General features: G+C 38.2%; 1 long non-coding RNA gene across 2 annotated transcripts in view; it reads right to left on the bottom strand.

The window, feature by feature from the left end:
- Positions 1-7,946: 7,946 nt before the first annotated feature.
- Positions 7,947-10,637, bottom strand: part of LOC140341482 (uncharacterized) — a 5,804-nt gene continuing 3,113 nt past the window's right edge. For both annotated transcript variants that reach the window (XR_011922889.1, XR_011922890.1), the window contains exon 3: positions 7,947-8,617. This is a non-coding gene — a long non-coding RNA (uncharacterized lncRNA). The remainder of the gene's footprint in view (positions 8,618-10,637) is intronic.

Here is a 10,637-nt window from a genome sequence, read left to right as displayed (position 1 = left end):
GCTTGTGAGTCATTTAGCATACCCTCTACATCAGGCCCGTTTAACCGGTGGACCCCTGTTACTGTATACAGTCAATGCAGAATGGCAGTGAGGTAACAGGTGCTGGAACACTCTGTTGGTTTTAGAACATGGCACTTACTGTGCAAGCACAATGAGAACTGCCCAGCAGGTATAATATAGTTGTTGCCAGAGAAGAAAACAGTATGGGAGCATGTGTTTGGGTAAGTTAGCACTAAATACAAATGAAGACAAGGATTCTTTTTGCTCTCACTGAATACCTATGAAAGAAAGGGAAAAGAACTGATGCAAATGCCACTAGAGAATGGGGGTTATTACAGTGCTTCATTACTATTGCCACTGTCATTAACAATGAAATGGGGAAAGCAGTTTGTTAATGGTGCCACTGTGATTACAAATGAATGAGACAGAGGGAGGGGGTTATTATTTAAGTTTGTGGTGTTGTTGGTGGGAAGTTATTGTTGCCGCTGGAAAAAGTGTTCCGGGGGGGTATTATTGATGTCACTGTCACCTATGACAAGGTACGAGAGTTGAAAATTGCTGCTATAGTCACCCATAGAGTGTGGAGGGGGTGTTCTTGCTGTCAATGTAATGAGTGAAGTGAAGGCTTATTGTTGCTGCCACAATAACCAATAACGAGCGGCATCATTTAACACAATACCACAAGTGCACAGGTTTGCCATTGCAAAAATATGTGTTGTCTGAAAAAGTACATGAGCATTTTTAAATTTGTCGATGCACTTTAAAGGCCCCATTAATGACAAGAGCAGCACATAAAACACATGTAACCTGTTTTGGCACATAACAAACACCTTCCCATGGCAACTTCATCTCTCCTGTAAAGATGTAAAAACAAAATATAAATGATCCAATCTAACAGATTACTTACATTCTCTATAGTGCAAAAAAACCATGTAAACATCATTATTACTGTTACTACACATTATTTATATAGCGCTGACATATTACTCAGCAATTTACAAAGTCCATAGTCATGTCAGTAGTTGTCCCTCAAAGGGGCTCACAATCTAATATCCCGACCATAGTCAAATGCCTTTAAATACAGTCTAAGGTTGAAATTTTGGGGGGAAGCCAATTAACCTAACTGCATGTTTTTGGAATGTGGGAGGAAACCTACACAAACATGGGGAGAACATGCAAACTCCATGCAGATAGTGTCCTGGCCATGATTTGAACCTGGAACTAGAACTGCAAAGACCAAAGTGCTAACCTCTGAACCACCCTGTATATATAGGTGTAATCATGTATACATATATATTTATGTTTTTACATATAGGTGGGTAATCTTAAAACAATTGCATCAGTAAAATGCAGTCAGTAAAATGATCTGGCAGTTCCTGCATGTGTTTAACAAATGCTCACCTAGTACAGAGTTCATCAAGTTCATCTACCATGAATACCACTGGACCAACTACATCCATAGTTCCTGGTAAAGGACAATTATCAGGAAGGTCAAAGCATTTGAGACACAGCGTATGTCCAAATGTTGTGAGGAAATATGCTACAAATTATGATTAAATATAAATTACATCAGCTCCCATACCCTTTTGCCTCTAAAAACCAATGTAATTTTTACATTTCCACTATGGGAATGTTTTTTTGGTATTAACTTTGTCATTAATGTACATAACAAAGTAATGCATGAATATTTTATGGGGAAAACTAAGCTATATTTTGGCAATATTGTTTTGTAAAAAAAATATTTTATTTATTTATCTATGTAATCTGTAGACAAATATACATAAAAACAATTTGACCAGTGTTTTACTGTTATGCAGTAAAAAAAAAGGTAACATTTTATTTTTTAATTTGTCTTGTTAAAAACAATACTAACTTTAATGTTAAAGCTGAGGCATAATTTACTTACCTTTTTGCATCTCAAGAAGGTCCCTTTATTTAGTGGGTCTTCTTTCAGGTAAAAAATTACGAAGTAGCCAGAAATAGCCACCATTAGCTGTACTTCTGGGCTGCTGTACAGTTAAACCTGAACCATCCCTTCCTCCTGCTCCATCTGCCCATTCATAACCATAAAGCCCCAGGCTTCCTATTATGAGCAAAATTGAGGTGCTAAAGGTCAGGAGAATGCAATTCAATATTTCAATACAAGAGCACCCGTGGTTTTAGGACTCCAAGGTAATATGGTAGCCTTTAAATGTATACACATGCACTACTACTTTTACTCTCTACTGGTATACTTGATATATAAGCAGGGAAACATTTAAAAAAAAAAAGACATTTATGGCAGCTTTCTAATTGAACATTCCATTTATCAAAATATGCAAAAATACAGGAAAAAACCTCTAAGTACCAAATACCGCATTTATACATTCATTTTCTTCCTCCTTCCCTTAGTAGGACTCAAAATTGGCAGGGACTCAATTTTGTGTAGCTATTGCATTAGAGAAAAATAACGTTGGAAGCCATTTTGTCAAAATGCCAAAAAAAAAAAACGCTTACATAATAAAAACATTCTGCCCAAACTTTTAAACAAACAAAATTAATTCTTCCCTACCCAGCTGTGCAAAAAATAGATAGGTATTGACTTTTGTAATAAGCGTATGGTCATTTATTATGGATGAAATGTTTAATCTATGAAAGAATTAGACTGTATGTTTACACTTGTAGATATTTTTAACAGAGAGTGTTAGAAAGGAAACATACAAAATGCCAATCTGACAATAGAGTCATTCTAATACCAATGGGAAGAAAAAAATGAGTGCTGTGTAAAATGTAAATAAAAGTATTAAAATATATTTACTTAAAAGACAACAAGGCTGATTCACTGAAGGAATTTTATTTACCAGGATGAATTATCACCTTGGAAGGGATCACCGACTTACCTTAGTGAATGTGGTATTAGTTCACATTGCAAATAATACTCAGTTACATAAAAGGAAATCTAAAAAAAAAAAAAACTAATATTATTCCCCCCCCCCCTCCACACACACACACACACACACACACACACACGCACACACACATACATACACACATTTGGATAGTTGAAGTGAGCAGAGCTTCATCTTATTTACCAAGCTAAGTGAAATATCTCCTGCAAGGGGATAATTCACTTTGCTATGAAAACAGCCGTATTTTCCTTTAGCAAATCAACCCAAATGCATTCAATGAAGCAACTGAGAAATAATGTTTTTAAAATATTCCTTGATTTTGAATTTGCTTTCCATAATACTTTACGGAAATTGTTGGGACAGATACATGTTTACCATTGTGTTATTTAATTTCTTTTTTAATCAACAAACCAATTTCTGTTCTCCTATTCCCTTTTCCTGATATAGAATTTTAGATGTTCAACCACTTGGTTCTTCTTTGTCATAGTTTTGTTTTTGTAATGAGTCAAAAGTTTTCAGTGAGTGGCAGGTCTTGACTACAGGCAGACCAATTTAACCCTTTGATCCATTTACTGCAGAGTCATGCTTTAATATGTGCAGAATGCAGTCTGACAATTGTCCTACCAAAATAGGCAAAACCTTCGCAGCATTTGTTTTTCCAAAACCTACAAATAGTATTCAGCAGTAATAGTTTTCACTGATGGTGAATCTACCTATGACATGTGCACTGATGCACTCCATAGGCTTTTTGCCCATGCAGAATGGTGTACACCTCATCTTAACTTTTGAAAGGCCTAGCATACTCGTGATGCTTTTTTGATACCTAATAAAATTACGGAACCATTGCCAATAAACCTGATTTGTTCTAAGACAGCAGTCACCACCACCAGTGGTCTGTTAGAAAATTTTGGCACTGGCCAGAGCCGTGGACCATATCTCCCATACAGATTGTAGGCTTAAGGCGGTGTGTGGGTTCTGTCATTATAACTTCACTCTGGGGGAAATTTCTTCCCCTTTGAGTGACACATGGCTCCCCGCACATGCGCAGTCCAGAGTCAGTGCAATTACTGGTCCGTAGGTCCAAAAAGGTTGGCGACCACTGTTCTAAGATACTCCAATAGGTGTTGTTTTTTTAAACACAGCACAATGTTTTTAAATTTTCCCCTGTACCAACTGGAGATGTGTTTTAAATGTTGGAAAATATTTTTATAAAGCAACAAAATGCTTTTTATTTTAACATTTGATAGGTTGTTTTTGTACTATTTCCAACTGAATATATAGTGTTTAAATGATTCTCAAATCATCACATTGTGGGCCTGATTTATTAAAGCTCTTCAAGATTGGAAAAGATAGACTGGCATTGTCATGGGAAAACCTGAGTGATCCAGCAAACCTGAAATCGTTTTCTTAAAAATCATTTGCTATTAGTTTACACGAGATCCATTCCAGGGTTGCCTAATAAGCCAGGTTTTCACATGATAGTCTATCTTCTCCAGATTTGAAGAGCTTTGAAAAATCAGACCCTATGTATTTATTTTAACAATTCATGCAACTTTTTTTGAAAATTGCTGGTCTTACTGGATCACAAATAAGGTATGTAGCGAAAAAGGAAAGGTTTTATTAAAAAGGATCATTACCATGGTAATAACGAGGGGGCAGGGGAAGCAAGAAGGCAAAATATTAGTAGGTTAAACCTAACTTTAAAGCCTCTCATTTCCAGAAGTACATACGCATCAAATCTTTCCTTCCACTTCATTTAGTTTCTGAGAACAAGGAAAGACAGTCCTGTATAATCTTTAACAGTGAGAGCTTACCCATGGCTGAGGAATTCCTGCCCCTGGTGTTAATCAGAAACCAACAACATTTTCACATGAGGGAAGAGAGCGTGTCAAATGCCCCTACTAGAACTAGGCTTCTCATTTTTTCCTTGCAATTGGCTAAGTGGCTGGGGTATGAAGAAAAGATGACTGTGGTGCTGGGAGCCTGGCATACAGCCTGTTGCTCTGCACTGTATTGGCAAAGCACATATTTGCTTAAGGTAAATACTTTCATAAAACCCCAGAGTCCGTGTTTAAAAATAAACTACACTTGGAAATAAGAAAAAGGCTTGGTATACAGCCTATTCATTCTAGTATTACAACCCAGCACTGGCAGGTAGCACATGATCACCCAATAAATATGAGTAACACTGGGTCTTTGTCAGAGCATCCCACAGGAGATATCAGACTGGTCGCCTTATTATCATCCAGACTAAATTACTATAAATAAACTATTGGTTGCAACCTTTGGGGGTCACCCCACCAGGGGCAGGCCAATACTGGCTGCTCAGGCTGAGATCCCATCAAGCTCCAATCAAGTGACAGACAAGGATAGTCAAGTTCTAGGGAGAGGTCAGGGATCAAGAGGCTACGTTCAAGGCAGAGGACAGGGCAGGAGACATATCAGCTTGCTAATGATGGGTAGGTGACGCAAAGTCATCCAGGACAAAATAAGAAGCTCAATTAGCCTAAACAGTGCAGAGTGCATCACCAGATGAATACACGCGCAGACCACAACCTTACCCATAAGACCACAACAGGAGACACACAAGCTGGAGACCTCACAAAGCTGATGAAGCACAGACAGCAGCAAGTTAAACACAACAGGTTTCCTCCCACAACCCAAAAACATGCAGTGAGGTTGTTGGCTTCCCTACAAAAATTGACCTTAGACTACATTGATGACATATGAGTATGGTAGGGACATTAGATTGTGAGCTCCTTTGAGGGACAGTTAGTGACAAAACTATGGACTTTGTACAGCGCTGCCTAACATGATGGCGCTATATAAACACTGTGTAATAATTAATACCAGGAAGCTGCAGGACTACAGGGGGGAGGGATAATGGTACCATAACTGGGCAACATGGTGGCTCGGAGGTTAGCACTCTCACCTTTTCAGTGCTGGGTCCGAGGTTAGATTCTCAGCCATTACACTATCTGCATTGATTTTGCAGGTTCTCCCTGTGTTTGCTTGGGTTTCCTTCCATGTTCCAAAAACATGCAGTTAGGTTAATTGGCTTCCTCCTGAAATTGACCTTAGACTGTAATAAAGACATATGACTATGGTAGGGACATTAGTTTGTGAGCTCCTTTGAGGGACAACTAGTAACATGACTATGGACAGCACTTTGGACAACACAGATTATACTTTAAACAAAACTGAAGACATACTGTCTTCATTGTGGTCGTCATATAATGGAAATGAGTGTAGGTTAAGATGACATATTTGCCTGTGATGTTATTTGTCAGAGTTATGAAGAAGAAAATAATAGTCTTTTCTTTATGATTATCAGAACACAAGCACTTTATCTCTTGGGAAGCTATGACACTGTTACTCTGTGACAAGAAAGCTTTTGAAGTTTGCATTTGAACAGAAAGTTCACAGGCTGACCTGGTACAGATAAAGGAAGTTGTAACATATATCAAAGAATAAAAACAGAATGTTAACTTAAAGCAGATAACAAAACTAAAACATAATAACCATCTTTGCAAGATCTATTTTTCTTGGGAATATCAAACCATAATATTTTGGAATAGGACAATTCAAAAAAATTCTGTTTCAATAGATTTTTTTTGAGAAAGATTTTCCAAATAATAACAACAAACAAACAAGGGGATAAAGTTAAACATGTAAACCATCTACACAATGGTGTAAAGCATATGAAAAGAAGAAAAAACATAATATAGAATTACCTGGACATCTCACTGCTCAATATAAAATGAGAAAGTCTCTGCGGGCTAACTAGTGCCATTAGGATTTCAGTCCATTGTAAAGAGCCAGCCCAGGATGGCACAGTGAGACGCATTACAGGCCATCACATAAAAATAAAACAACGTAATAAATAAGCCATAAGACACGCCAGGACAAGACAGACATAGGAGGATAGGGAAAAGGGAGGGGGAATGGAAGGCCGCAATTCAAGCGGTAACATGCCCTAGTATCCTGTAGGGGATGCAGGTGGTGGGGAAGGACCCAAGAAATTGGGGTTACAGAGCAAGTAGAAAGATATCAAAGTCTCCCGGTAAACAGCTCTCAATCCATGTCCCAGGTCGTAAAACCGGTATGCAGTCCTGAATTCAGGCAATCATATTTTCATTAACCAGGTACCACATTACCTTCCTCCTCACCTGCGCCACGGTAGGAGTACCAGACCACTATGCTTTCCTTAGTGTCTGCTGTGTGGCTGTGAATATCAACGTAATGAATCTAAATTGGTGTTTAAGGATATTCTGAGGGCGCAGAAGTGCTTCGTACAGGTCCTTACGGTTACCCTTACCCAAGACAGTGTAGACCAGCTGGTATACGCCTGTCCAAAATCTTTTAATTTTAGAGCACTGCCACCATATATGGTGGAGAGTGCCTGGCATACCACATCCGCGGACACAGGCACCTGAGCAGCCAGGGCGGTAAGTGGCCAACCTAGTGGGAACCATGTACCAGCGTAGAAGGCGTTTGTAATTAGCCTCATGAGGTGATACATTAGGGGTACCATGTGCAACAGTTTCCCATATCTTTTGCCATTGCTACTCATCCAGAGTGCGTCCAAATATCCACCTCCCAATGAGAGACATATGAAAGTGGGTGGGAGGAACCCACAAAAAGTATGGATTTGCAAACCAATACCAGAACTCCCTTACCCAAGGGGTTTCTAACAGATACCTGCTCCTGGGGCTTAAGCTCAGAGGAGATTAGGTGTACTTTAAAGTGCTTTGTATATAGTTCCTGATTTGCAAATTCTGGAAAAATTTGGAAGATCTGGCCTCGTGGGTAGCAGGAATAAAATCGAAAGAGTGTACTCCATTTAGTGTAACTATATTTCTAATCCTATTGAATCCTATTGAGTCCACCAATCAAAACGCTTAGGATCTTCAAACCCTGGTGCAAAAACACATAATTATTTAACAGCAATGGACCTGATGTATTAAAGCTCTCCAAGGCTGGAGAGGATACACTTTCATCAGTCCTTAGCAGGTCCTAAAATTAGGCACAATTTCAATTTCATTATACCAGTCATGATTTATTTTTTTCAAAATCTTTTTATTAACATTAAACAGTAGCAAACATAAATACAAACAATTCTCGAGATAATGACAGATCTTGAGTGTAAAATTTTCAACAAAAGTGGTATATCATGCATATTTGAGCAAGAAGAAATCTACAAAATTGATATGAGGATCAAACATAATACATATCATGCTCACAATTTAACTAGATAAGCATTGGACCTAAGGAATGCATTCCTCTTTCAAGAAACCATGTGGTTTGGCGAAAACAGTTGTACAATTTTGTCTTGGCTGTGTTAAGTGTAGCAATAAAGCTTTCCCATGTTTCAAAGAAATTTTGAGTTTAAAACATCATTTATTTAATGCGTACCTAAACTCAACATTTTCACTTTGCAAAAAAGGGTAGACAACCCTTATATGTAAAAGAAAAATGTTATTCATTTTTTTTTAATGGCAACACCCTTTTTCTTTAAGCACCTCCTCTTTCAGCCTTGATCGCCTTAGTGATTAAGACTGAATGGGAGCGCAGAGCCTTCCCATCAGGTGACGTGCCAAGAAGACCGAAGAAGAGGGAAGAGAAGAATGAAGATGGTGGCGCTCAGTGCTACCTCAGCACCAGGATGAGCAGGAATGCCAGAACAACGTGGGACCGGATCGCGGGAAGGACCAGCACCATCGAGGGACCTGTGGGATTAAAGGTAAGTGTAAATTTTTGGTTTTCAGTTTAGTTCTGCTTTAACAAAAACTAAGCCAAAATGGAGGAGCAATGTGTGAAAAAAAAATAAGGAAATCCTTACCACTTCGATAAGAATTAAGACAGTAAGTAGCAGCTAAGTGCTGATAATCAAATGCCTATGATTTTTGTTTATTGGAAAGTGTGCCCAGTAGTATAAAAGTTTGCTTGAAACTTTCAGTTGTGTATTAACGAAATACCAAGAGGAACGACATCATCAGCGTTTTTAGAGAAACAATTGTTGCTGTCTATCATTCTTGAAAGGGTTAGAAGGACATTTTCAAACAATTTAAAGTCAAGTATTTTGGTATCTGCAAAATATTATTCACGAGTGGAAAACATTCAAAACAATTGCCAATCTTCCCAGGAGTGGACATTCCAGAAAATTCACCCCATGGTTAGATTGTGCAGTGCTCAGAAAAATTGCAAAAAAACCCAAGAGCTACATTCCAAACTCTACAGACCGTATGTTAAGTGTATGTTATGTAAAGTTTATGACAGTACAATTAGATAGTGACTGAACAAGCATTACTTGTTTGGAAGAGTTACCAGAAGAAACCCTGCCTCTCTAAAAGGAACATAGCAGATCAGCTTAAATTTGTTAAAAAAAAGAGTTTTGCAGCCACAGGACCTTAGCGCACCTTTTAGTCACTGAGATGACCCTAAACTTCTCTATAACAAAGTATGCCAGATTGAAATGTAAGGCCATTTGTACGTCAGCTAAAGCTTGGCTGAAGTTGGGTCAAGCAACAGGACAATGATTCCAAGTACACCTGCAAATCTAATACAGAATGGCTGACAAAAAGGGAAAAGAATCAGGGTTTTCCACTGGCCCAGTCAAAATCTAGACATCAACATGATTAAAATGCTGTGGCAGATCCTTAGAAGAGTTTTGTGTACACACACCTGAAGCAATGTTGTGCTAGAAATGGGACAATATTTCTGTAAAATTGTGTTAGTGACCTAAAGAGTCACACAGGAAAAGGATACTTTAGGTTTTTCATGTTAAAGAAGGTTTTACAGGTCATACCTCCATTTTTACTTCATCTTTGGTAAATAAATATTATATGGACTTCAGAAGTAACTATCTTACAGCCAGAGGGTTTTCCCTGTGATGTATTTTATTTTTTTAACACAATTTTCAAAAGCTATTATTCAGCTAGTGTGGCAGTTTCTCATAAGAATGTAGCTTAAGCAGATCAGAACAACAAAATGATTGTTTTCTGTGAATGGCAGATCAACCCAAATATGTAAGCAGACTAGAAGAACCTGATAGGCCAGCAATTCAGCAGGGAAGCATAGAATCCAAGGTTGCCATGAACAGAGGGCCAACACAGAAAGTATCTAAGGAATACATCCCTTAGCGTATTACCTAACATCAGTGCCTCCTTATCAGCTTTTCTAGAATGTTTTGTCATTGTTCTGTTAAAATCCTCTCTCAGATTATTTGAACAGTTGATTGTAGAAACTAAAGAACACTTTAAACAAGCCAGTCAGGTCCAACCATCTGATGTATGCTTAATAGCGTATAGTAATTTTAGTCCTAAAGTAAAATTAGCCTTTATGCCACAGATCCCTCTATGCCTCCGGAGCATTCCAGGATTGGCTCCCACGCCATCCTGTTACTTTATTATTATTATTATTATTTTTATTATTAAACAGGATTTATATAGTGCCAACATATTACGCAAGGCGGTACATTAAATAGGGGTTGCAAATGACAGACTAATACAATGACAGTGATACAGGAGGAGAGGACCCTGCCCCGAAGAGCTTACAATCTAGTGGGTGGGGGAATTTACAAACAATAGGATGGGAGATATGTAGTGGTGGGAAGTAGTGATGGTTTCAAAAGGTAAAGAAGATAGTAAGGCAGATTTGAAAAAAAAGGTTTTGAGTGCTCTTTTAAATGAGCAGAAAGTAGGAGCAAGCCGAATAGGACGAGGAAGACCATTCCAGAAAGTTGGGGCA

Source organism: Pyxicephalus adspersus, chromosome 1 (genome assembly GCF_032062135.1).
Source record: "Pyxicephalus adspersus chromosome 1, UCB_Pads_2.0, whole genome shotgun sequence".
In the NCBI taxonomy this organism is placed as follows: Eukaryota; Metazoa; Chordata; class Amphibia; order Anura; family Pyxicephalidae; genus Pyxicephalus; species Pyxicephalus adspersus.
The sequence above is the reverse complement of the archived record's forward strand: the minus strand, read 5'-3'. Positions and strand labels throughout refer to the sequence as shown.